The following is a 27,336-nucleotide window of genomic DNA, read 5'->3' as shown; positions in this document are numbered from 1 at the left end:
ACCGTAGACAGCGGTGCCCGTTTTCTGGCAAATAGCTCCTAAACCATATAGGTTTAGGAGATATTGCTTGGACCTACAGGTAAGCCTTAATCTAGGCTTACCTGTAGGTCAAAGTGGTTTGTAAGGGTTTACAACCACTTTAACTTTCGGGCTTTAGATACAGTATCTGTTACTATCAAGTCATTATCGTTTCACCTACACAGCATTGCACATATTAAAGTGGACATTGCATGAATATTAATACAAGGTACATTGAGCTGGGAACTCAGATGCAAAGATCTTTTTTGCTACTCTTCAAAAGATGCAAAAAGTCAGATAACTGTTCAACTCACTGGTATCAAGATTGAGTAGCAAAGATATTTTCATGTCCTGACATTGATGTGTGTAGTTACTAATAATTTGAAGGGTTTGGTTTGTATATGTCATAGTTGAAACTTCCCAAAAGTTTTCTTCTCAGTCATAAGAACAAAATAAGTAGATTTTAGAAAATATTACTTTATACTTTATACTCCCATCTACTTTACATCTGCCACATAGCTGTGGGTGTGGGAGTATGCATCATTTAGCAAGCACCCAGAATGATTTTCTTCCCCTAGTTACACTTCTGGAGTGCCCACTTCATTCTATTCCCCCATAGAATATTCTTGCATTGCTAGTCATTGGACATGTCATGTGATGCGTAGGAGGTCAGGATAAAGCAGAATTAGGGCATGCCTTTCTAGGAATGGTGAGCTAAGAAAATGCTCCAACCATTTGTTGTCATGGATGTTGGTGAGATCACAGACATTATTAGATATCACTTGTGCAGCAAAATCATTTACTGTATTAAAAGATGTTGACATATGTCATATGCCCATGATGCAAATGCCCAATGAAATGTACGTGGGATGACATTATAAATAAATAGTATTATTTATTACTGATTAAAGTATACCTAAAGGCAAAACTTTTTTTTTTGTTTTACATAGAGTGGCGAGAGATTAGAACATCTGTCAGTTTTTATTGCTGTCTATGGCAACGTTAGGGAGATTCACCCTCTATTTGTCCTGTTTACCATTATCACTGAAAGTGAAAGCAAAAGAAAATCCCAAACTTTGGATTGTCCTCAGAAAAGTAATAGAGGGGAAATCTTATAGGAAGGACACTAATTCTGATGACCCTGGAGGGCTCTGAGGGATTTTGTTAATTTGCAGGGATTTCCTCTCACTTCCTGTTTGGCTATAGGACAAGAAGTGAAGGTAAATCTCCCCAATGGGATACAGGTGGCAAAAATAAACCTTGCAGGGGTTATAACCCTCCCTTCTATTCCAAAATGAAAAAGAAAAATGCCTATAGTACTACTTTAAGGATAAATTAGATTCTACCAAATATTTATGGTACAAAGAGTTCTACACATGGACTTTACCTGTATAAATGACCAAAAAGAAGCAGATGCTTCACTTTCAAATGGACCACATTCTCCTGTGTCATCATAAGGGCTCAGTTAATATATATTAATATATAGATCATCTTGATTCGACTTCTGGTGCGGCTTCTATTCAAAACAATAGATCAATGGGCTCCCATAGGGAACCATTGATTTTGAATAGAGGCAGAGAAACTCGGCTAAAAGCTAGCAAGGCTAAACGTGCATTGATGCCACTGCAATACACGGATAAAATTGAGTTTTTAGCGCCGCTTTTTTCCTGCCGTCAGTACTAGCTTTACAGCTTGTTTTTTTAAATGCCCTTGTGTATGAGGCGAGAGGATTTTCCTGATATGGATATGGAAACTTGGGAAGATATATGGGCATACCCCTTTCAACAACTAGTTTTGGTTAGAGACCGCCTAATCCAATTTAAAATAGTTCATAGAGCCTAATTTACACTGTTCCACCTCAACAAAATATATCTTAGTGCCTACCCCCAATGTTGGAAATGCACGGAAACCATAGCAGACTTCAAACATATGTTTTGGTTATGTCCCGAAACGAGAGGGTTTTGAATAGATGTTACTGATTTTATCTCCACCCTAACTACTATCCACATGCCATTGTCAATAGAAATATGCTTGCTAGCTTGCTAGCTTTTCTCCGAGCAACCAAGAAGCTCATAGGTCTACTCCTATTCTATGCAAGGAAAGCCATAGTACTTACATGGAGGCACCATCTTTACATTTTTTGAAATCTCTGATGAATAATGCCATCCCATTATATAAAGCCACCTATTCCTCACAGGGCTGCCCAGCCAAGGTCAGCCAAGCTCAGTAAGGTGTGAAACATCTGGGTGGAATCTTTCTACTAATGAAACCTAGGAAGTGTTCTTAATGTGTAACTTCCCACACTAACATAATCTTAAACCCCAAGTTCTCTTTAATGGAACCCCCCTTTTATATACTTTTACTGAATCAGAGGTTGTATTAAAGTGGTTGTAAAACCTCCCTCCTGACTTTTAACTATAGGTAAGCCTAGAATAAGGCTTACCTACGGGTAGTGGAAATATCTCCTAAACGTGTGCCGTTTAGCAGATATTTCACTTGTAGTATGTAATGGGCGCATGCACTGTGAAGAAACGGACCTCGGTGCCATTTCTTTCCCAGTGTGTGGCTTTACTGACGGCTCCCACGCGCATGCTTGGGCGTGACATCACGTGGCTCCGGACAGTCACAGAGCCGCCAGGACACCATTTTCATTGTGTGCTGTTTTACTTATTTCTAAATGTGAGAGTCTTATTCGTTTTTTGATTTAATAAACCGCTCGTTTTTAAAAATACTAAACTATTGGAGCCTTCTCTTCTCTTTTATGTGATTATATGGAGTGGCATTTGTTTATGGACACCGCTGCCTCTACCACAGTACAACTATTACAGGAATGAATGGCCCTCTGGTGGCCCGTGGTGGATGTTCATAATTTGGGAGATATTCACTGTTGAGGACCCCCTGCTGGTTAAAGAGAGAACGGAGGCTGCCTATTCTATTTGATGTGCCTATTTTTCCCAAAGTAGAGGTGAGAGTTCTGGGAGTTCATATTCTTTCCTTTCTACATGAATATGCTTTAACCACTTCCCCTCTGAGTTGAGTCTATCTGAATACCTTTGGTGCCGTTGAATTATACCTAAAGACTTGCTATATGGACTAGATTTTGAACTCACTTTTTATATATTTATTCATTTATTCAAGCACTAGCACTTTTATTATTACATTTTGTATTTGCACAGGACCACTATTTATTTTATTTCTCAGTTACTGGTATTTAGTGAATACTACTAGGTCCATCAGCAGTTATTAGCACTTTAATTGCTTTTTGCCCGTTTACACGTTTTAGTGACACTTGTTTGTTTTAATTGTGTTTTTTTACTTTATCTTTATGTATGAGATTTTTTATCACATTTATACATATATTTATCACTTTCAAAAAGTTTTTGTGATCTTACACTTTAAGTAGTAGTGTGAAGGCCTTCTTTGTCACTTTATTTTGTCTAGTCACAGAGCCGGAGTTCACGGCCCCCAGAAGGAAGAGGGGCGAAGATGGACGCAGCCTGCTCAGGGGACAGCAATGGATTCGTTTGCAGGTAAGTGTCACATAATGGGCTAGTATGTGATGCATACTAGCTCATTATGCTTTTCATTTGCAGGCTTTGCAGGGAGCAAAAGAGGAAGTAAAACCCATATGCAATGACAACCCCCTCTACTCCTGTCTTTTTGGTGGAACCATGCAGTAGAACCTTGTTTTTCTTTTGTCTTTTCTTTTCTTCATTTATGGTAGTACTGGGATATGTGTTCTATCTGGATGTTATGTTTGAGCTGGGGAATGACCAGAGGCTCTGATTTGTTTAACCTTTATTTTTTTCAAAGAATAAAAAAAACCAAAAAAAAACCCCATCACCAAGCTGTATATAATTTTGATGTATAGCTTTATTATACCATAAGAGATGCAACGACTGCTATGTTTTCTATTATATTTACAATCTATTAAATTTCAATAAAATATATACAGCTTAAAGTATAAGTAAAGACAAAACTTTTTTTACATTTTGGCTAGAGTGGAGAGGGATTAGAACACCGTCAGTTTTTATTGCTTTCTGTGTCCCCATTAGGGAGATTTACCCTCTCTATTTGTCCTGTTCACCATTTTTATTGAATGTGAAAATAGAAGAAAATCCAAAATTTTGGGTTGTCCCCAGAAAAGTAATTAAGGGGATATTTTCCAATGGGGACACCGGCCTGATTTGACCTGTGAAGTCCCAAGAAATTCTCTTGATTTGCACTTACTGTTTTCCACTATGGAACAGGAAGTGAAGGGACACAGATAGCAAAAAATACTAATAGAGGTTATTACCCTCCTTTACTCTATCTATCTATCTATCTATCTATCTAAAAACAAAAGTTTGCCTATACAGTGATACCTCAGTTCCCGAACAACTCGGTTTACGAACAGAACAGTTAACAAAAATTTGCTCTGGTTCACGAACACAAGGCCATCTTCCCTGCTCTGACACGTTCATATTGAGAAGAGTAGTGAACCTGTCCACTCAGATAGGGGTTTCTACCCCCTTACCAGGGGCGTTGCTAGGTCTACAAAATATCTGGGGCTAGGGCCCATAGCATACCTCCCAACTTTTTGACAAAATGTAGAAAATTTCAAGGGGGGGCGAATACTTTTTCAAGGCTTTGTAGATGACCTTGTCCCGGTACTAACTGTATGCCATTTTGACCTTGTCTGAATTGTTACTCTGCACCTCTTTAGTAGAGTTTAAAGAGGAAGTAAACCCTGATGAGTTTACTTCCTCTTTCATTCCCTGCAAAGGTAAAGCATAATGGACTACTATGCATCGCATAGTAGTCCATTATGTGTCACTTACCTGACATAGGAGCCAGCGATGTCACCGCTGTTCCCTGTAGTCTGGCGCATCCATCTTCTCGGTGGGTCTCGCCGCTCCGCCGCTGTCATTCGGAAAAGCCGCGATGACGTCACTCCCGCGCATGCGCACGGGAGCCGCCAGGCGCGGCATATCGCCATTGACAGGTGCCAGACTCAGTGCGCCTGCGTGCCGCTGTCTATGGCTCATGCGCCGTAGACAGCGGTGCCTGTCTTTCGGCAAATATCTCCTAAACTGTGTAGCTTTAGGAGATATTTCTTGGACCTACAGGTAAGCCTTAATCTAGGCTTACCTGTAGGTCAAAGTGTGTTGTAAGGGTTTACAACCACTTTAAGTTGAAATCAACATTTGTCGGATCATTTTGGCTAATTCCTCCAACTGTTAAAATAGCACAATGTCCTATTACAGACGGCCTCCTGTCTAATATTATTGCAGAGATACTATTAGACTTTGCAGCCCATTAATCTAAAGCCCCTCAGGGAAAAAGCACCGTGGGAAAAAGGGAAAAAGCAAGAGGTTTACCTAATGGACATGCTCCCCTTCAGGTTACTATACTAACCTTTTCTTTGCTTCATTGACAATATTACTAATAGACTGCTCAAAGAAATTAAAGGAACACTTTTTAATCAGAGTATATCATCAAGTCAATTTAACTCCTGGGATATTGATCTGGTCAGTTAATTAGCAGAGGGTGTTGTTAATCAGTTTCAGCTGCTTTGGTGTTAATGAAAATAAAAAAATGCACTAGATGGGCAGCAATGAGACAACCTCCAAAACAGGAATGGTTTTACAGGTGGAGGCCGCTGAAATTTTTTTTCCCTACTCATCTTTTCTGATTGTTTTTCACTAGTTTTGTATTTGGCTAAGATCAGTGTCACTACTGGTAGCTTGAGGCGATACCTGGACCCTATAGGAGTTGCACAGGCAGTCCAACTCCTCCAATATGGCACATCAATACGCGCCATTGCCAAAAGGTTGGTTGTGTCTCCCAGCACAGTCTCAAGAGCACAGAGGAGATTCCAGGAGACAGGCAGTTACTCTAGGAGAGCTGGACAGAGAGATATAATGTCCTTAAACCATCATGTTCATCATGACCAGTTTGGTGGTGGGTCAGTGATGGTCTGGGGAGGCATATCCATGAAGGGATGCACAGACCTCTACAGGCTAGACAATGGCACCCTCACTGCAATTAGGTATTGGGATGAAATCATTGGACCCATTGTCAGACCCTATGCTGATGCAGTGGGTCCTGGGTTCCCCCTGGTGCATGACAATGCCCGGCCTCATGTGGCAAGAGTATGCAGCCAGTTCCTGGAGGATGAAGGAATTTATACCATTGAATGGCCCCCATGCTCGTCTGACCTAAATCCAATAGAACACCTCTGGGACATTATGTTTCGATACATCCGACGCCGCCAGGTTGCACCTCAGTCTGTTCAGGAGCTCAGTGGTGCCCTGGTCCAGATAGGGGAGGATATACCCCAGGGCACTATCCGTCATCTTATTAGGAGAATGCCCCAATGTTGTCAGGCATGCATACAAGCATGTGGGGGCCATACAAACTACTGAGTACCATTTTGAGTTGCTGCAAAGAAATTTTACAGTAAAATGGACAAGCCCAGGTTTACGGCCACATGGTGGCTAAATCCTGATGCATACAGTATAACTCCTTTACCCGGTTGGAAGCGGCAGTAGTAGCCTCCATGGATGCTCTTAAGGCTCTTTTATTTAGAGGCCATAGGGCACCATATTGGTTGACTCCTTCAATGCTTACTACTATGCAAGCCTGGGAGGCTGGTCTTAGATGTGAGCATTATCCTAAGGATGCTTTTTCTCCAAATGCCTCTTTATGGCTTAACCCTACTCTTCCCCAATTTTTCAAAACATCAGAGCCTATTGTATGGACTAAATATAATATAAAACTACTTTCTCAGGTGATTACTGATCGGAAATTATCTGCTTTCTCTGTACTTACTTCAACTTTTAATGTTCCAAACTTCCATCTATTTAGATATCTTCAGCTTTATCACACTTTCCTTACACAATTTCCACAAGACAGCTTAACAATTAGACAATCCTCTTTAGAACTAGTGCTCAGGGCCAAGTGTTTGGATAGGCCTACTTCGAGATTTTACTCTCATCTTATATTCATTTCAATGTAGCACCCTCTACCAATAGGTGGGTGCTAGCATAGGATATTTTGCTAGAAAACTGTCAGCATGGGTAAATTTAGGCAGGCCTATGCGCTAAGCTAGGACTGTCTGTTTTGATCTGGGGGCAGGAATGGTTAAAGTAGCAGTGGGTGTGACCACCTGTGCTGTAGTTCTGAGGCGCCTCCCCTACTTCTGGGGAGAATGTTCTGGAAGAGGGCCAGGGCCTGGAACTGGAGTAATGGGCAGCTCATGTAAGAGCCCTGATCAATCCTCAACTGGCATTGGCAGGGGGCGGAGCTCCTATATAAGCTGAGGTAACATGCCACTGGGGGGAGTTGTCGGCTGAGAGAAGTGGAGAATGGAGTACTAGACAGCAGCAGAAGGGCATCCCCATCTGGGGGAGGGGGTGTGCCGATCGCAGGAGTAGGCCCAGGGAGAGCTGTGAGGGAACTTCACCTTTACACAGTCATTGGTGAAGTCTGCATCTTTACATGGTCATTGATGTGGAATTTCTGGAGCAGATGGGCAGGAGAAGCTGTCGGAATGTACGGTTCGGTTAAGTTCTTCATCATGGTTCCAGGTTAGAGAAAGGTCTGTGACTGTGCCACAGTGGAGGGCTGGATGTGAAGACAAGCCAGGAAGTCTGTGAGGGAACTTTGCCTTTACATGATCATTGACAAAGTCCTTATCATTACACAGTCTTTGATAAGGAATCCTGAATCAGGAGAGACTGTGGGAAGTAGTGTCAAATCGATGTGGCCTGAGGGCACAGGATTTGCAAGTTGGGCTAGCTGGGAACAGTAGTCCACTATTCTGAACTACTAGGCCTCCGGGGAGAGGTACTGCGGGCCCCTGGCTAGTAGCAGCAAGCAACCAGAGTCGGCAGGAGAAACTATTCAGAGTGGGTTCTTTTGCTTAAAGAAGATGTGACAGGAAATTAATATGCTACAGTACAAGTTTAATTAATATGCCATAGTACAAGTTTTTGCAGGAGGAGAGGAGTTCTGAGAACATCACCCTTACATGGTCAAGGGTGATGTCCTCATCTTTACATGGTCATTGATGAGGAATTTCTGGAAGCAATAGTCTGCAAGAGTTAAGCAGAGGGGGAGCAATGGTCTGCATGATGATGCAGGAAAAAGACTGTAGCTTTTACACATGTGCATCATTCCTTCAGGCTCAAATTATGTGCTAACCTATAAAATCTATAAATATGATGGCAAAGTGATCTATCCTATGGGTATGCCATATACCCCTTTCCCCAACCAAGTTATACCCCTCAATAAACAAAAAAAAAAAAAAACACAGCAAATGACTTTTCATTGTCTCTGCAAGTGATATATGGGAGTCTGGCAGCGGGGTGATATGGTGCATGTTTGTTACTAGTGGCAACTATACCGCTACATATATCTTGCCATTAGAGGTTCTTAGAGCAAGGTGGGTCCGAGATATACCAGAGTTGGATATGGAGGATTGAAGAGGTGTGTGGGATTTCCCTTTGCGATCTTTGATATCTTTGAGAGATCGTATGATCCCATATAAATTGTTACATAGAGTATATATTACGCCACACACAGATATAAAAAGATAAATCCTATGTGCTCTTCAGAATTTTGGCAATGTGGAGAGACTCAGGGGGATTTTATACATATCTTCTGGACTTGTCCATATATAGCATTTTTTTGGATGGAAGTGGTGGATTTATTGAATTCTATCACTTCTGCTCCCTTACCAATTTCAATGTGCATTTGTTTATTGGGTTTGTTAGAGACTATTCTTCCCACAGTGTCTGAGCGAGTGTTTGCTAATACAACACTATTTTATGCAAGAAAAGCCATTGCGTTCTATTGGAAGAAACCTTGGTCTCCTACGCTCTCGTATTGGAAACAATAGGTAAATAATAACCTTCCATTATATAGAGATACCTATATGAACAGGGGATGCCCTAGTAAGTTTGATAAGGTGTGGGCTAAGTGGCTAGATAAATTGTTTACAGCATTGAATGCCCATGGGGTCCACTATCCATAATATGAGTCTTTCCATATGAGTATAGGTTTGGAACCACAGGGGGGAGAAGGAACAAATGCTTGCCCTTCCTTTCTTTTTGTTTTCTTTCTTTCTTTTTTTTTCCCTTCCTATAGATTAACAATTGCTATATTGGATTTTGAACTTGTTCTTATTTATATTCCTGGCTCAGTATGTATGATGTTGTGTTGTTTTGGTTTGTTTGTTAAGAAAATAAAAATTAATAAAAAAGATTTGTAAAAAAAAAAAAAATGGACAAGCCTGCTGCATTATTTTTTCACTTTGATTTTTGGGGGTGCCTTTGAATTCAACCCTCTGTATGTAGATCATTTTAATTTGAATCAAACAACGTGGCATCGTTTTGTTCCTAACACATTACCCAGTCCATATTAGAATAAATATCCAGCATGATATTTTTTCCCATTGAGAACTGATGTGTTTTCAAAGTGTTCCTTTCATTTTTTTTAAACAGTGTATTTTCCAGGAAAGTCAAATGACTAACAGGAAGTTCAATAAAACTGTTAAACAATCATATTGCCACCTTGGCATCATTTCTCCATTGCTGTGTTGCTGGAAATATAAAGCTGGCACTGAACAATGAACCATCAATCATACCTGAATTCAGTTTGCCCCAGGCAATAACAATCATTAAGTAATAGAGTTATCTGTGCATTCAGGAATACAGTATACAGCAAGTATAATGCGGGAATCAGACTGTTCTGAGAAAACCAGGATACACAAGTAAGATGTGACCCCCCCCCCCCCCCCCCCCATTCCACAGATTCAGATGATGTTGCATTTTTTTTTATCTATTTCTAAATATGCAAGATCCATATTTAAAAAGATTCCTTCCTACTCTCCCATATTAATAATAGTGCTGCTTTCTATTCAGAGAGCTAAAGCATGGAGGGTACTTTTAATACAGCGGTTATTTTAGGAGCTATAATCCAATATACGAAGCTTCATACTTTCTGTATGTGGCACTGGGCAAGTCGCTACATCTCTCAATGACTCCAACACAGAATGAGATCATATTATTATTATGAACATGATATGCGGAGCTCTGCTATGATCTCTGATGTATAATCTAATAGAGAACCTTGCCACTGTGATTGCTGGAACACAGCGGAGCTGAAAAAAGTTTTATTGCCTCTTGTATTTATTTGGTGTGTTGCTATTAACTGTTATTTTCATATCCTATGAATGATCCAGTACTTTTCTTGTGATATGTAATATTTGCACATGTATCAGAAAACAAACATAAGTTTCATAATTAATGGTGGTTATATTGCTAGGGCTGCTGTTAGAAATCACAGTGCCCCTTATAACCTACCTGATGGGCCTTCCCCTCAAATATCTGTAGCACTGCCCCCATAGGGATTGCGGTGTGTAGACTTCCCTGGGCTTTTCCCCTTCTTATCTTGCAGCCAGTTACCAACGGTTTTCACACAACCGCACGTACTCTCATATGCTCGTTTCCATTAATAAATCCAGGTTTTTTTTTTTGGTATTTATTGTTGGAACTTGGATAGGAGAAGGGAATAGAGGGAAACTCCAACTGGAACGAATTACAAATGAGGACAACTCTCACTCAGCCTCACAGGTTAGATGTGGTAACAGACTTGCTGTTATACCATATCACACTTGTATGGGAAGAATAATGCCCCATACAGATGGTCGGACATTCCGACCACAAAATCCATCAGATTTTTCCCAATGGATTTTGGCCGTAATTTGTCTTGCATACACACGGTCGCACAAAGTTGTTGGAAAATCCAATCGTTCGGAACGAGGTGACGTAAACCATGTATGACAGGACTATAAAGAGGCCAGTAGCCAATAGCTTTAGTCTCATAATTTATTCTGAGCATGTGTGGCACTTTGTTTGTCGGAATTGTCTACACACGATCGGAATTTAAACAATCGGATTTTGTTGTCAGAAAATTTTAGCTCCAGCTCTCAAACTATGTGTCAAAAATCCCGATGGAAAAAGTCAGATGGAGACCACACACGATCGTATTTTCTGACAAAACGATCCGATCGCACATTTTCCACCGGAAAGTCCGACCGCGTGTACAGGGCATAAGTCCTTTGCTTGCTCTGGCAGATTTATGAAACTGTTTATCTTCAGGACATTCACTAGCATCCCATTTAACTGACACCTGTCCGCTGACTCTACTAGCTGAAGGGATGGCCCTCACAGGACAGGCCCCACGACATTGATCTGTACTCACTGTAGGCCGAAACTGATCCTTCCTGGTGTGTCTCACTTCCAGTCAGCTCTGCAGGACATCTGGTTTGCGGCTATACTCAGATTCAGGTCCTCAGGTCAGACACCTGAGGCCGCATGGCAGCTTCTACAGAGGAGGGGCAGCCGCCCCCTCCCCCTGGGACCCCACTCTCCAGCCGAAGACCCCGAGCACATGTGCCCTTGGCATATATACAGTCACCCAGCATGCACTGAGGCACTTTCCTTTGCCAATCACCAGGACTGTATCTATGCCTGTGCTCTCATTTGTTAGGTTTCCTTCCACTGTCTAATGTGCCCCCTTTTGGACCAGTGTGAAACTTTCAGACAACATGAGCAGCACCTGAGCACCATGAGCAGACCCTATCAATGGACCCCTGTTGCCTGGTAGGCAGAGAGCATCTAAATTTACCCGCCAGTCTTCCTGGTAAGCAGAAAGATCCAAAAACTATACTCTCTTCCAGCATCTACCTAGGAGGGTGCTACATATCAAAACAAAATTTTCACTAAAGATACAATGAAATCATTATTAGCAGACAGAAACACAACATAACTTACAAATGTCCTTCTATATCCAGCACTGGTAGCACTGTATTGGGTTTATAAATAAAGCTTTGTGTGTAAATGAGGTCTTGGGGCTCATTCACATTGGTGCTGTAGCCTGTACAGTGTGAACCAGTGTTTTTTTTTTTTTTATGTGTGCAGGCAGCCTATGTGGACTCAGCAGCTAAACGAACACAGCCACGGGTCCTAATTTGAAAGGCATGGGGACGCAGGTGTACAGCCCCAAACACAGACAGTGTGCATTTAGGGCCACTCACCCACACCTGCACACCTGTCATAAGTAGGACCTGTGGCTGTGTTCGTACAGCCTCTGCATTCCTAAAGAATAACAGAGCGCTCCAGCCGCATTAAAAAAAATAACTAATTCACAATGTATGAGCCAGAGAACCCATGTAAATAAGCCCTTAAGTTTTTTTTATTTTTATAATTTTTTACAATTGTATTGTTTTATTATTTTTTATTTCTAGTAATTTGTTTCTTGGTTTTTTCTTTTTACGATTTTATTTTTAATTATTTAAAAAAAAAAATTGAACAGTCTTTGCTTTGGTGAAATATCAAACCCCTGATGTCTCATGCACAGTAATCAATCTCTATCTCTGTAGCCTCAACTACACAAAATGAATGAACAGGAAAAGCTCTGCACAGTTTCCCTGTTCATTCACAAACTAAAGCATAGTAAACACAGTTTTCTAAGATTCAGTTATGAATGAACACAGTGAGTGATTAGTACTGATCGCTCACTGTGTTCATTCAGAAAAGGAAAGGGTCTGTAAATTACATTCTGCAACGATCCCCCCACAGCAGGCAGCAATGATCCCCCCCAGCAAGCAGCAAGACTGAGGGGAGGCTAGCAGTGTTGCGAGGGGACAAGGGGAGCATACTGGGGGCCCCAGTAGCAGAAAGAAAGGGAACCTGGACAAAGGGGGGGTAGCATTTACTGGAACTGATCTCCTGTAATTCCCTCCTGCAGCAGCTAAAAGCAGCGGGAGGGAAAGAAGGAGAAACCGCTTTTCAGCTGCTGAAGAATGGAACTACAGGTGATCAGTTCCCATAAATGCCACAACTGCCACCTTTCCTGTTTAGGTTCCTCTTTCTTCTGCTTGTCAGCTACCTGGGCCCCCCTGTTCAACTGATGGTGTCAGGGCTTCTTACAAGGAGGACCGGTGGTATCCCCTTATTAGTGGCCCTATATTTTGCTGTTTTTAAAAAAACATACAGAATTAAGGATCTTCATAAATTCAAATGATTTGATAGGACATTTCTGTTGTATTCTTTGAATAACCTATTGGATTTGAGCAGGGAAATTCTATAATTCTCTCTATCTCCTTTCCTTTCTCTTTCCCTTTATTTCTCCCTGCCACTGTCTCTCCATCTTTCTCTGTCTCTGCCTCTGCCTCTTTTTCCATCTTTGTGTTGGCTTTGAGCAGAGAAAAATATAATATTCTCTGCATCTCTTCTCTCATCTCTCTCTCTCTCTTCTTTCTCTCTCTCTCTCTGTCTCTCTCACTCTCTCTCTCTCTCCATTTCTATGTTTTTCTTTCTCCCTTTGGTGTCCTTTTATGAAGCAGTGAAATCTATTCACTGCTTCATTCTCCGGCATTCACATAGGAGATCTTTCTCCTCTGTGTGCCACTTTATGAAGCGGAGTAGATCGCTTCACCCTTGGAGGAGTGAAGCGATCTACAAACGCTTCTAACACTGGAGAACGGCCCCTAATACTGCAATCTCGTGAGACTTTACGAGATTACAGTACTAGAAATTCACGGATACACAGAGATGTCAATTTATTAAGCAGTGATAAATTATCACAGCTCAATACACTGACACACGGTGTGATTCATGTTAGTGAAATAAAGAGTCCCCCTACATAATATATACATGTATACACACACAGACATTATACATACCGGTACATGTATATACACACACATTATATATATATATATATATATATATATATATATATATATATATATATATATACATATACAGATTATATATATATATATATGTATATATATGTATACACATAAATATGACAGGGGGACATGGTTACAGTGTTGGGGGGTCTGAACGAGGCATAAGGAAGTTAATCATCTTCCTCTTTCCTCCTCAGATCCCCCCAGATTCTCTCTTCACTCCCCGGTTCTCCACCTCTGAGCTGGTGAATCGGGGAGTGTGAATTCTGACACAGATCACCAGTGAAACGCTCAGATCGCAGCTTCATAAAGTGACCGTTACTGTGTCATTCAATGAGGATTCTCAGTGTGCGGAGATAATTGGCGGGAGAACAAGTTCAAACACTTCTCCCCTGATTATCTCTGGTTTATAAACTGTTTATGGGCTGTGATCAGCGGCGATCCTCTGGATCTCCGCTGATCACTGCTTCATAAACGGACACCAAAGTCTCCCTTTCTCTCTCTTTGTCTCTCCCTCTGTCTTTCTCTCCATTTCTCTTTCTTTTTCCTTCTCTGTCTGTCTCTCTCTCCATTTCTTTCTTTTTATTTTGTAGCGGTCTCCCCGACTTCCAAGGGCCTGATGGTGACCCCCAGAGCCAGGGAGAACTGACATTCTTCCTCAGGGTGCAGGTTATACATGTGCAATTGGTTTAGTCCAAATTTGTTTTTTAACAAATTTAGACAAATTCAGAAATGTAGAAATTCAAACATCTGAAAACTTGAAATTTCTGAAATTTGAGATTTCAGAAATTCGAAATTCAAAAATTTGGAAATTTGGAAATCCAAAAATAAGAATGAAAATCCAAAAATTTAAAAGAGTGAAAATTGAAAAACCCGAAAATTTGAAAATCTGAAATACTAACTAACTAATAACTTACCGTAACTATTACTAACTATTAAATTATAGGTATTGGAATTTCTTTTCAAATTTGGTTAGTGAACATACTTATAAGGAATTTATCTGAAGTTACGAATTATCCGTAAAAGCGAATGAAGTATCTAAATGAATGGAATGTAACAATTTAATAATAATAAATAACAATAATAATAATAATAATAACATTATTATTTATTAGTTCAGTCCCATTTGTTTAGATGCGGAATTCGTTATTTCGGATAATTTGTAACTTCAAATAAATTTGTATTCATTGCATTCACTAACAGCCAAATTTGAAAGAAAATCCCAATACCTATAATTTAATAGTTAGTTATTTAGAATTTTTGGATGATTGAATTTTCATTCTTTCAGATTTTTGGATTTTCCTTTCGGATTTTGAATTTCCGAACTTTCAAATTTCCGAATGTCCAAATTTTCTCATTTTTGAATTTCTGAAAAAAACTAGTGGATGAAATGAAAACGAACAAATTTTTCAGCAATGCACATGTCTAGTGCAGGTCACTGGGCATGGTGGGTGTAAGTTGGAAACATGGGCGCCAGTCACTTTTTGAATGCAACAAAAGAGATTTTATTGTCTCTTAACAAGAACTGGGGGGGGGGGGAGGAGAGTTTAGGGCAATTGGCAGACTTTGCAGACCAAAAATAGTAATAGGCAGGCAGTGATGCAGGTAGAGGGCGCACTGTATTTGTAGAACTGCTGTCTCCTATAGCAACTGAACTTTCAACAGTCAATTTAGATCTGCAAACGTAACTCACAGTATCCCGTTGTAGATCTTCTCTCACATCTCACAGTATCCTACTGTAGCTCCCAGTCTCTCACTAGACTTCCAAAATCCCAACCGCCACTGGATCCATCTCAGGGCCATAGGCCTACAAGGGGATTGGGGTTATCAGGGTAGGTATTGGGATATGTGGATTTACCAGCCATGGGGAGCCATTTATAGCCATGCCATGCTTCCAGCATGTATAAAATATGTTTATTTCTCTATATATATGCCTTACATATTGAGGACTCCATTTTTCTTCTGGTGATGTGGCAAGTGACAAGCTGCATCAAAAGGCAGTTGATGTGGCAAATGACAATGTGCATCTGATAGCAGGCGATGTAGCAAGTTATAATCCGCATCTGGTGGCAGGCGAAATGGCAAGTGACAAGCTGCATCTGAAGGCTGGTGACATGGCAAGTGACAATCTGCATCTGGTGGCAGGCGATGTAGCAAGTGACAACCCGCATCTGGTGGCAGGTAATGTAGCAAGTGACAATCCACATCTGGTGGCAGGCGATGTGCAGGAGACAATCCGCATCTGGTGACAGGTGACGTGGCAAGTGACAAGCTGCATCCAGTGGCAGATGGCGTGGCAAGTGACAATCTGCATCTGGTGGCAGGCAACGTGGCAAGTGACAAACTGCATCTGAAGTCAGATGACGTGGCAAGTGGCAATCTGGTAGCAGGCTATGTAGCAAGTGACAATCCACATCTGGTGGCAGGTGACGTGGTGAGTGACAAGCTGCATCTGAAGGCAGATGACGTGGCAAGTGGAAATCTGCATCTAGTGGCAGGCTATATAGCAAGCGACAATCCGCATCTGGTGGCAGGTGACGTGGCAAGTGACAAGTTGCATCTAGTGGCAAGTGACAAGCTGCGTCTGAAGGCAGTGGACGTGGCAAGTGACAAGCTGTATCTAAAGGTGGGTTACATGGCAAGTGACAATCCGCATCTGGTGACAGGTGACGTGGCAAGTGATCATCTGGTGGCAGGCGACGTGGCAAGTGACAAGCTTCATCTGAAGAAGGCTGGGGGGGATATTTTCACTGAAATATTTTTGATGTTGCCAATCTGTGTTGTTTGTAGGTTGTTAGTTGCACTTTGATTTAATTGTCTGTGCTGCATTATTTTGCAAAATCGTTCTCAAGCTGTTGTCACTACCACATGTTGAAATCCTTAACTCCTGTTAATTTCCTCTGAAATATGGTCAGACCTCAAAACCATATTCTGCTGTTCAGTGTCTCATACATGTGTTTTTTTTGTATTCTTTGCTCTTTTCCAAGTCCTGTTTTGTTGACCAATAAAATTTTTAGCAAATTTTTATGTTTTATGTGTCTTAATAATTTGCTTTGCAGATGCATGCTCAATCCAAGTAATGCATTTTACACTCTCTCCCACCCTCAAAAATGTTCATGCAACAGATTTCCCAGTTGCAGCTTAACTAGACTGATTGACATGGCAAAACAAAGAAGGTGTGTTTTTTCTAAAGGCTGCTTTCCTGGTGCCTTCATGGTAGCATATGCATGGATTGTGTGTATGCTGCCATGGATAGGTACCAGGAAAGGAAAATTACAGAGAGGTAAGTACTAAATGTTTCCATTTTAGCACAGTGGTTCTCAGCCTCAGTCTTGAAGTAGCCCCGACAGGACATGTTTTGGGAATTTATCTTAGCTAAATGGCTGTCCAAAATACCAAACCATTGACTTTGATTTAAAGCACCTGTATAAGATGAAGGTAAACCTGCAAACATGGCCTGTTAAGGGTACTTGAGGACAGGGTTTAGAACAACTGATTTAGAGTACTGAGCTAAAATCTAGCTCAATACAATCCTATTCTAATTGTGGGAAAGTGAGTGTTAGAACCCCTGCTTGTCTTTTTTAGGTTGGACTTTGTGTCCCTTTTCTGAAAATTGCCTTCACTCCCTGTCACATAGCCAAACAGGAAGGGTAAAACCCTACCAATGTCTTTCCTTGGGGACACACAGGTGTTGTGTACACCCCAAATTATTAGGTATTGGGGTTTATTAAAGGCAAATCCACTCTGCAATACAAGTGTACTCACTGTAAATCTGAGGGGAAGCACTGGTGATTTTATCATCCAAACATGTAAAAGCAAAGATGCTGTTTTTTTTAATTTTCCTTGCATGTCCCCCTTGGATCTGCAGCACGTGTAGTGCAAAGTGGATTTGCCTTCAGTAAACAAACCCCAAAGTCCTAGATACCTAATAATTTGGAGTGTACAGAGCAAAATGCTAGAGTGCAATTTTCCTAATGGGGAAAATATTTAGATTGACCTGTGTGTCCCCAAGGAAAGACATTGGTAGGGTTTTACCCTCACTTCCAAGATCTAAATGGGCCAGTGAGATGCATCACGGTTGAAGGAATGTGTCTTTGCAAAGTTAAACTAAATGAAATCCTTTATTATTTTTGCTTGGGGATAGAGAGCAGAGGGATTAGAAGTTTTGCCAGTTTTTGGGGATGTCTGCAGCACTGATAGGGTGAAGACAACTCCAAAATTTTGCCAGTTTCTCCTTCAAATTTATTCACTTCCTGTTTGGCTATGTGACAGGAAGTGAATAAATTTGAAGGAGAAACTGGCAAAATTTGGGAGGTGTCTTTACCCAATCAGGAGTGCAGGCATCCCCAAAAACTGACATAACTTCTAATCCCTCTGCACTCTATCACCAAGCAAATATAATAAAGGATTTCATTTAGTTTAACTTTTCAAAGACACATATCTTCAACCGTGATGCATGTCACTGGCCCATTTTGACCTTGTTTAATAGAAAAGGCCAGTTGCCTTTCACTATAAACATTTGTTAGTCCAGTCCTGGAAATCTGCATCTGCTTTACTATTAATTTTCGTAAAAATTGGGTTCCTGCAGCTAGATGCACCAAATGCATCTAGATGTGCGACCGCTGTTTATGTGAGATGCGCAACTGCTGTGTGCGCGGAGGTATGTACCCATGGCGCATATCTGGTTATCGGAAGCGGTGGCAAGCAAACAGGAATGACATCACGCCCTTCCATTAAGTTGCTTGTACTGCTGCTAATTTCTTCCCACCACTATGCCTTGCTCACTGTTCTCTGAGGAAGAGATGATCCTTATTTGCAAATTAAGATAATTTTTTATTTATTTTTAAATGGGTTGGAGTTTGTGTGGGTCATGTGTGTATGTCTAAATCATTTGGCCTCAAAACACACACCTACTTCCTGTGTACAGATTCACTTCCGGGCCAATGTATATTGCTTCCTGCTTCAGTGTGTGTGTGTGTGTGTGTGTGTGTGTGTGTGTGTGTATATATATATATATATATATATATATATATATATATATATATATATATATATATATATGTGTGTATATATATATATATATATATATATATATATATATATATATATATATATATATATATATATATATAGAGATAGAGAGAGATGTAGGTAGGTTCTTGTGTCCACCAGCAGAGAGAAGTTGGATAGATACCACACTCACAAATCTGGAGGCATAATAATGGTCTAGCACAGGGGACTTCAAACTACGGCCCTCCAGTTGTTCAGGAACTACAATTCCCATCATGCCTAGTCATGTCTGTGAATGTCAGAGTTTTACAATGCCTCATGGGATGTGTAGTTACGCACCAGCTGGAAAGGCATAGTTTGAAGATTCCTGATAACTCTAGCATGTCTTTTAAAAAGGTTTTTTTTTTCGTGCGCTAGAAATATTGTTTGGAAAAAAGTGGGTCATGGCACATCTACATTCCAAATTTGGCACTTAAGATGGTCATGCACTATGCAATTTTATCGACCAATCTCTGTACAACTCAATATTTAGGCAAAATAGGTAATAGGAAGATGAACTTGAACAATTAATTCAAAATGCACCAAATCTAATTTATTTAAGATCTAACTGATTGCAGTGTATGGTCACTGAAAATATTCTCTGTTCTTTGTAATGTATTGAAACATTTGAGTAAATAAAGAAAAAAACATATTTCAAATATATTAGAAGTGATATGAATGAAATCATCAGGAATGAGAGCATCATAAGGGTTAATTAACTGAGTACATATCCAATTAGATGAAATTAACCAATTGTATTTGGCATGCGCTATTATCAATGAGAAAACCACAGTTACCCTAGCACCAGTTGCAGTTCACATATGGGGGTATCTATAATCGTTATTTCCGATTCAATGTGCACCGGTTCGCACATTCAATTCATGACTTTTCCGGCGCACCAATTAACCGGTTCCCGACCAGCGCACGTCGATGTACGTTGGCAGAATGGCACGGGCAGGCATATTGGCGTACGGGTACGTCCAATCTTCAATGCCGCCCTGCCATCGCGAGCACGCCGCCGGCAGCACGCTCGCATGCCGGTCGGGACCCCCGTGAGTCCGGTCGCGGGTCCCGTGGACTCGATCGCCACGGGCACACCCACGATCGTCTCACAGGACGGCTGAATGGAGAAATGCCGTTGTAAACAGCTTTTCTCCATTCTGCCTAGCAACTAGTGACGCTGATCTCTGCTCCATGTGATTGGAGCAGAGATCAGTGTTCACTAAATGAAAGCCCAACCCCCCACAGTTAGTAACACACCCCTAGGAACACGTAAACCCTACACTGCCACCCACTGGTTAACCCCTTCACTGCCAGTGTCATTTAAACAGGAATCACTGCATTTATATAGCAGTGATTGCTGTATAACTGACAATGGTCCCAAAAATGTGTCAAAAATGTCCGATGTGTCCGCCATAATGTCGCAGTCACAATAAAAATTGCTGATCGCTGCCATTACTAGTAAAAAAAAAAAAATAATAAAAAATTATTAATAAAAATGCCATAAAACGATCCCTATTTTGTAAACGCAAACCAATCAATTTTGTGCAAACCAATCAATAATCGCTTATTGCGATTTTTTTTACCAAAAATATGTAGAAGAATACGCATCGGCCTAAACTGAGGGAAAAAAATGTTTTTTTATATATTTTTGGGGGATATTTATTATAACAAAAAGTAAAAAATAATGCGTTATTTTCAAAATTGTCACTCTATTTTTGATTATAGCGCAAAAAATAAAAACCGCAGGGGTGATCAAATACCACCAAAAGAAAGCTCCTATTTGTGGGGAAAAAAGAAGGCATACATTTTGTTTGGGAGCCACGTCGCATGACCGCGCAATTGTCAGTTAAAGCGACGCAGTGCCAAATCGCAAAAAGTGGTCTGGTCTTTGACCAACAAAATGGTCCGGTCTGTAAGTGGTTAATGTTTGAACTGGTGCAGTGCCTTCTTAGTAAATCATTCCAGTGTGTCACTGTAACATTGGACATAAAATGTAACAAACCTAGTTAGACATGTTACATTTATAAAGCAAGAAATAAAGGCTTCTTTTGTAGACATGTCCATCAAAAATAGCTGGATTTTTATTTTTGTGCCTATTTTCCTTGCGTGCGAAAATACTCCTTTGCGGTTTTTGAACTGCTTTGCTTTGTAACGCAGGAACAATAGTCCCTTTTGGCTGCCGGTGCCAAGGTATGGATTTTCAGACATAGACTTCCTGGACATTTCTAGGTAAAGGCTTATTAAAATGTGCTCTGGTGTGTTTGTTCTCGTCTCTTCACTTTGTGCCAGAATTGTGTTTTAGTAAATAAAGATGGTCACGTGATCTGTTGCTCGAAAACCACAAGATGTAGTTGTATGAACACACCATGGAAGGATTCATGTTTAACATTTCAGCATGGAAAAATGTAAATATATGTGAACTATTTTTTTCATTGCTATCATTATGGAACCATCTGACTTTTTCCTGGTTTGGCTGCATTCATGCTAGAAAGATGAGGTACTCGCCTCAATTACTGCAACTGCTCTGAGTTTTACCAATTCAAGTCCCATCCTACATTGTGTGTATATTACAGGCCCAGGCTTTGAAAATCCTTGGGGGCTCTGCTCGGCCCCTGGTTGAGCAGACATCTATTATAAAAACCCGAAATTTGAGGGGGCATTGTTGTACCTAACGAACACCCCTATTATACGGCGGCTCATGTTCCAGCTGTTTTCATTTCAAACCAAGCCCTACTGCTCTTGACTTTATTTAACATAGTGGACTTACATTATGTTATATTTCCTCATATGGCTCCTGCCTTCCTCTTGGCCCAAGCCTCTTAATCCAGTTTTAGCACACACATTAAACATATGGGATGCCATGAAATACTTGGTTTAAGTATGTCGCCTTAGCTGCCTTTACTTCAACTTTTTTACTGCGCCTTGTTTACTACATGTTGGAGAAATGTGCATTTGGCTGGTGGATCTCCCATGGCTTCTCAGCAGTGTACTCTCTTCTGACTGATGAGGGGAGTTTACTCATATGAACACATTAGAAAATCCCAAGATAATTCCTCACAGGCTTGGAGTCCTTATGCAGAATGACTTCAACTACAAAAGGCGTTTTATCCCTAATCTATGCCTCAGTTTTACATAGTCACATAGTTAGTCAGGTTGAAAAAAGTCCATCATGTTCACCCAAAAAAAAAAAAAGTATATATATATATATATATATATATATATATATATATATATATATATATATATACCGTATATACTCGAGTATAGGTCGACTCGAATATAAGCCGAGGCCCCTAATTTACCACAAAAAAACTGGGAAAACGTATTGACTCGTGTATAAGCCGAGGGTGAGACATGCAGCAGCTACTGTTACAGCTTAAAAGAGTGGAAAAGAGGGTCAACAATGCCCATCTGCAGCTGTATACCTCCCTGTGTCCATCACTGTGTCCATCCCTGTGTCCATCCCTGTGTCCATCCCTGTGACCATCCGTGTCCATCCCTGTGACCATACCTGTGACCATTGCAGCCTACCTGTGTCCTGTGCATGCCTCCGTGTGCCAATCTGCAGCCTCTGTGTCCTTCTGCAGCCTCTGTGTGCCATTTTGCACCGATCTGCATGAATAAAAAACATACGGCGGCCTTGCCATTCAAAAGCCGCACCTCTCCTCCTCGTCTGTGACAGACGGCGGCCATTCCACTGTTCAAAAGCCGCGCCTCCGTCTGTGATAGGCGGAACACTCAATTTCCCAGCAGTCAGTGGTCCGCCTATCATGGACATCCTCTCATCCTCGTCCGTAGTATGAGGATGAGCGGATGTCCGTGATAGGCGGACCACTGACTGCTGGGAAATTGAGTGTTCCGCCTATCACAGACAGGGAGGCGCGGCTTTTGAATAGTGGAATGGCCGCCGTCTGTCTAAACGACACGCTGATCGGGTAGGCAGATGGCGGTGACTCGAGTATAAGCCGAGGGGGGCACTTTCAGCCTAAAAAAAGGGGCTGAAAATCTCGGCTTATACTCGAGTATATACGGTATATATAATCATAATCCCATATACACAACCCTTCACCCACAGTTGATGCTTCAATTTGCTACAGCAGGGGAAAAAATTCCATCCCGATCCCCGCAGGGGCAATCTGATTTTCCCTGGATCAACTTTACCTATAAATTTTAGTACCCAGTTATATTAAGTACATTTAGGAAATAATCCAAGACTTTTAAAGCAATCTACTGCGCTTGCCAGAGCCACCTCTGGAGGGACTATGAAGAAACCTTTCCGTATTTGGAGATCAATCTTTTTTCCTCTAGAGTACCTCCTTGTCCTCTGTGATGACCTTAAAGTGAATAACTCAACACCAAGTTCACTATATGGACCACTTATGTATTTGTACATGTTGATCACATCCCTCCTTAACCACTTGCTGACTGCTGCATGCTGATATACGTCGGCACAATGGCAGCAGTGGGCAAATGGGCGTACCTCTACATCCCCTTTAATTGACGGGGCTAGCAGGCGCGTGCGTGCCCCTCAGGTACAACCTGGCTGTGCTCCCAGCGATCATGTCATAGAGCCGTAGAATGGGGAAGTGCCTATGTAAACAAGGCATTTCCCTCTTCTGCCTTGTGACATGACAGAGATCACTGCTCCTTGTCATTGGGAGCAGTGATCGCTGCCATGTGAATTGTAGCCCATCCCCCCCACAGTTAGAATCACTCCCTAGGACACACTTAACCCCTTGATCAACCCCCTAGTTTTTAACCCCTACCCTGTCAGTGTCATTTACACAATAATTAGTGCATTTTTATAGCACCGATCGTGGAATAATGACAATGGTCCCAAAATAGTTTCAAAAGTATCTGCCATAATGTCGCAGTCATGATAAAAATTGTAGAACACCGCCATTACTAATAAAAAACAAATAATAATAAAAATGCCATAAAACTATCCCCTATTTTGTAGATGCTAGAACTTTGTACAAACCAATTCGTATATGAAAGAAGAAGAATACATATTGAACTAAACTGAGGAAAAAATTAGTTTTTTTTAAACTGTCGCTCTTTTTTTGTTTATAGCGCAAAAAATAAAAACTGCAGAGGTGATCAAATACCACCAAAAGAAATTATTTTCTTTTCTCTATTTGTGGGAAAGAAAAGATGTCAATTTTGTTTGGGTGCAATGTTGCAAGACCGTGCAATTGTCAGTTAAAGCGTTGCAGTGCGAATCACAAAAAGTACTCTGGTCAGGAAGGGGGGTAAAATCATCCGGGGCTGAAGAGGTTAATCTCCTATTCTCAAGAGTGAATAAATTCAGTTCCTCCAATCTTTCCTCATAGCTGAGCTCCTCCATGCCTCTTATCAGCTTGGTTGCCCTTCTTTGCACTTTCTCCAGTTCCCCAATATCCTTTTTGAGAATTGGTGCCCAAAACTGAACTGCATATTCCAGATGAGGTCTTACTAATGATTTGAACAGGGGCAAAATGATATCTCTCTCTCTGGAGTCCATACCTCTCTTAATACAAGAAAAGACTTTGCTCGCTTTGGAAACCGCAGCTTGGCATTGCATGTTATTATTGAGCGTATGATCTACCAAAACCCACAGATCCTTCTCCACTATGGATTCCCCCAGTTGTACTCTCCCTAGTATGTAGTATGATGTTTTCCCAATTACCCACCATGCTTTGAGGTTGTGGGGCAGAGTGAAATGTTCTATATTTTGTGGACTTCTTTAAAGGCATGTGGATAAGAGTGCATGTGGATAAGAGTATACGTCATGATCAACTTGATAACGCAGATCGATCTTCGCAAAAACCCATGGGAAACTCTACTCCATAGAGTAATAAAAATGCATTGCACAGTGCACCTGCTGATTGATCACCCACATTTTTATGGTTATGAAACAAACCATAGCATGCGCATAGAAATTGTTAATACCTATACTTAGAAGAAGTAACATTGAGACTTCAAGGGACATTTGTAAATGAAAAATTGCCTGCAGTCTTACAAGACAAACATGATTAGACATGTGAAATTCAGATGAAATTTTCGCCATTTGGAGATTCGGATGTATCCAAATTTCTGAATCACAATGGTAACAAATTTTAACGAATCCAAATTAAATTATAACGAAACAACTATTTTGAATTTGAAAGCAAATTTGAAATAGAAACATGTTGCAATAAATACATTAAGATATAAAAGTGAAAAAAGATGATAATTCCTACTTTTCTTTATAAAATAGAATGAAAATCTAGAATAGAAAAGAATAAAACAGAATAGAGTATAGAGAACTAGAATAGTATAAAACAGAAAATAGAATAGAAAATAAAGGAATAGAATATAAGAGAAAATAATAGAATGGAATAGAATAAAGAATAGAAAAGAATAAAATAGAATGTATATATCTGTCTTTCGAATTTCAAAATTTGAATCCATTTGAAAGTGACGAATATATTTTCAAATTTCAAATAGATTTTAAAATGACAAATATACAAAACGAATCCGAATATACGATTCAAATTCCAAAAACGAATCATTCTAATATAATGAATATGACAAATCAAAATCATTAACGAAACAAACCTTTTTGAAAAAAAATAATAATAATTTTCCGTTGTGCGCATCTCTAAACATGATAGATTTCTCTTGATATGGCATCACTGGTTATACCTTCATCCTTGATCTAATAATTGTGGCTATACTGTAGTAGACCCATAACATTCCCTTCAAGGGGAAACAGGACAACATTATGTGAAGCTTTTGGTATACTCCTTCTCTACATTACTAAGGTTTCTGCCTTGTATAAGTATACATTTTGTCTATCTGTATCTTTTGCTGTATGATGCTAAGCCCCTGTGTGGGTGTGATACTTCTTACATTTTGACGAATACCTAACTGTATCTATCTCTGCATTTAAATGTCTGCAAATTCCTGTTGCAATAAAGTTTGTTTTGGTACCAGAAGTATTTTTCAGACTCTACCTTTTATAATTAGTGGGATAAGATATTTTCTGGACTACCTTTAGATCCCATTCACACCTAGCGTCACGTGAATGCATTTCTTTCAATGCATTTTGTATGCAATGCATTTATTTTCTGTGCGCTTTTGCATGTTTTTATGCTGTACGTATAGGCAACCCATTCACTGAATATGCTACCCTGTGTGAAACAAACTCACCAAAGAAGCTCCTGCAATTTTGTGACGTTGAGCTTTGTGAGGTTTTTTTACTGCACTTTTGACATGTTTGGAGTGCCATTAACAATGCATGGCACTGCAAATGCAAAATGCGCTTTTGACAGATTCCACGAATGCATGTGAAAATGCATGCTTTTGCGTGCATTTACGGAATGCACAGATATGAATATATCATGAAGAAAATCTTAAGTGAGGAAGTTGTTATTGTCACATTAGTGTATATATAGTGTATATGTCTCATTAGTACAATCTAAATCCCCAATCTGAAACTGTTTGCATGCCTGGAGCCCTGACCTCACTTGGACATATTTGATCTGCCTGCTAGTATGAGTCAGTGACTCAGGAACTTTTGAGGCCATTGAATTAAAGTGACAGTCAAACAACTAAAATGTTAAAGCTGAAGCTTAATCTGTTTATGGTTAGCCTTCCATAGTTCCTTCTTTCCCCTCATCAACATAAACTAATAAACTCATACCTCCCAACATTTAAACTTCAGAATGAGTGGCACTAGAGGACGGACAAGACCTGTGCCGTGGTATAATGTGGGCGTGACCAAGTGCTTAGTAGTCGGAGGGGCTTAAGGGATTTGGTTAAACAAACCCATTCCCCTGATCCCATCCCGTCTCCATCCATTCCCCCAATCCCATCCCATCTCCATCCATTCCCCCGATCCCATCCCATCTACATCCATTCCCCCGATCCCATCCCATCTCCATCCATTCCCCCGATCCTATCCCATCTCCATCCATTCCCCCGATCCCACTCCATCTCCATCCATTCCCCCGATCCCATCCCATCTCCATCCACTCCCCGGATCCCATCCCGTCTCCATCCATTCCCCCAATCCCATCTCCATCCATTCCCCTGATCCCATCCCGTCTCCATCCATTCCCCTGATCCCATCCCATCTCCATCCATTCCCCCAATCCAATCCCGGCTCCATCCATTCCCCCGATCCCATCTCAGCTCCATCTATTCCTCCCCCTCACTTTCTTCCCTGTGAAAACACAGGAGGAGGAGGGGCAGGTTCAGTGCATTCCACTCTGAACTGTGTGTCAGAGGCAGCTGGGGAGAGACACTGACTGCCAAGCAAAGACAGTGTAGCTTACGGCATGTGGGAACCAAGACACCCCTCATATGCCTCAGGCATGCTCGGATTCAGCCTTGATTTGCCCGGGACATTGGTCAAATTCCGGGACGGTTCCGGCAAAACCAGGGATAGGTGGGAAGTATACTAAACTGCTTTCATCACATACCTTTTTTAATACCTGGTTATTTTATCATTATCCCTTACCGCTTATTTATGCAATGCAGGCAGATTATGGCTG

Source organism: Lithobates pipiens, unplaced genomic scaffold (genome assembly GCF_037356315.1).
Source record: "Lithobates pipiens isolate NorthernLeopardFrog02 unplaced genomic scaffold, aLitPip1_a1.2 Scaffold_3, whole genome shotgun sequence".
Classification (NCBI taxonomy): Eukaryota; Metazoa; Chordata; class Amphibia; order Anura; family Ranidae; genus Lithobates; species Lithobates pipiens.
Note: the sequence above shows the minus strand (reverse complement) of the source record.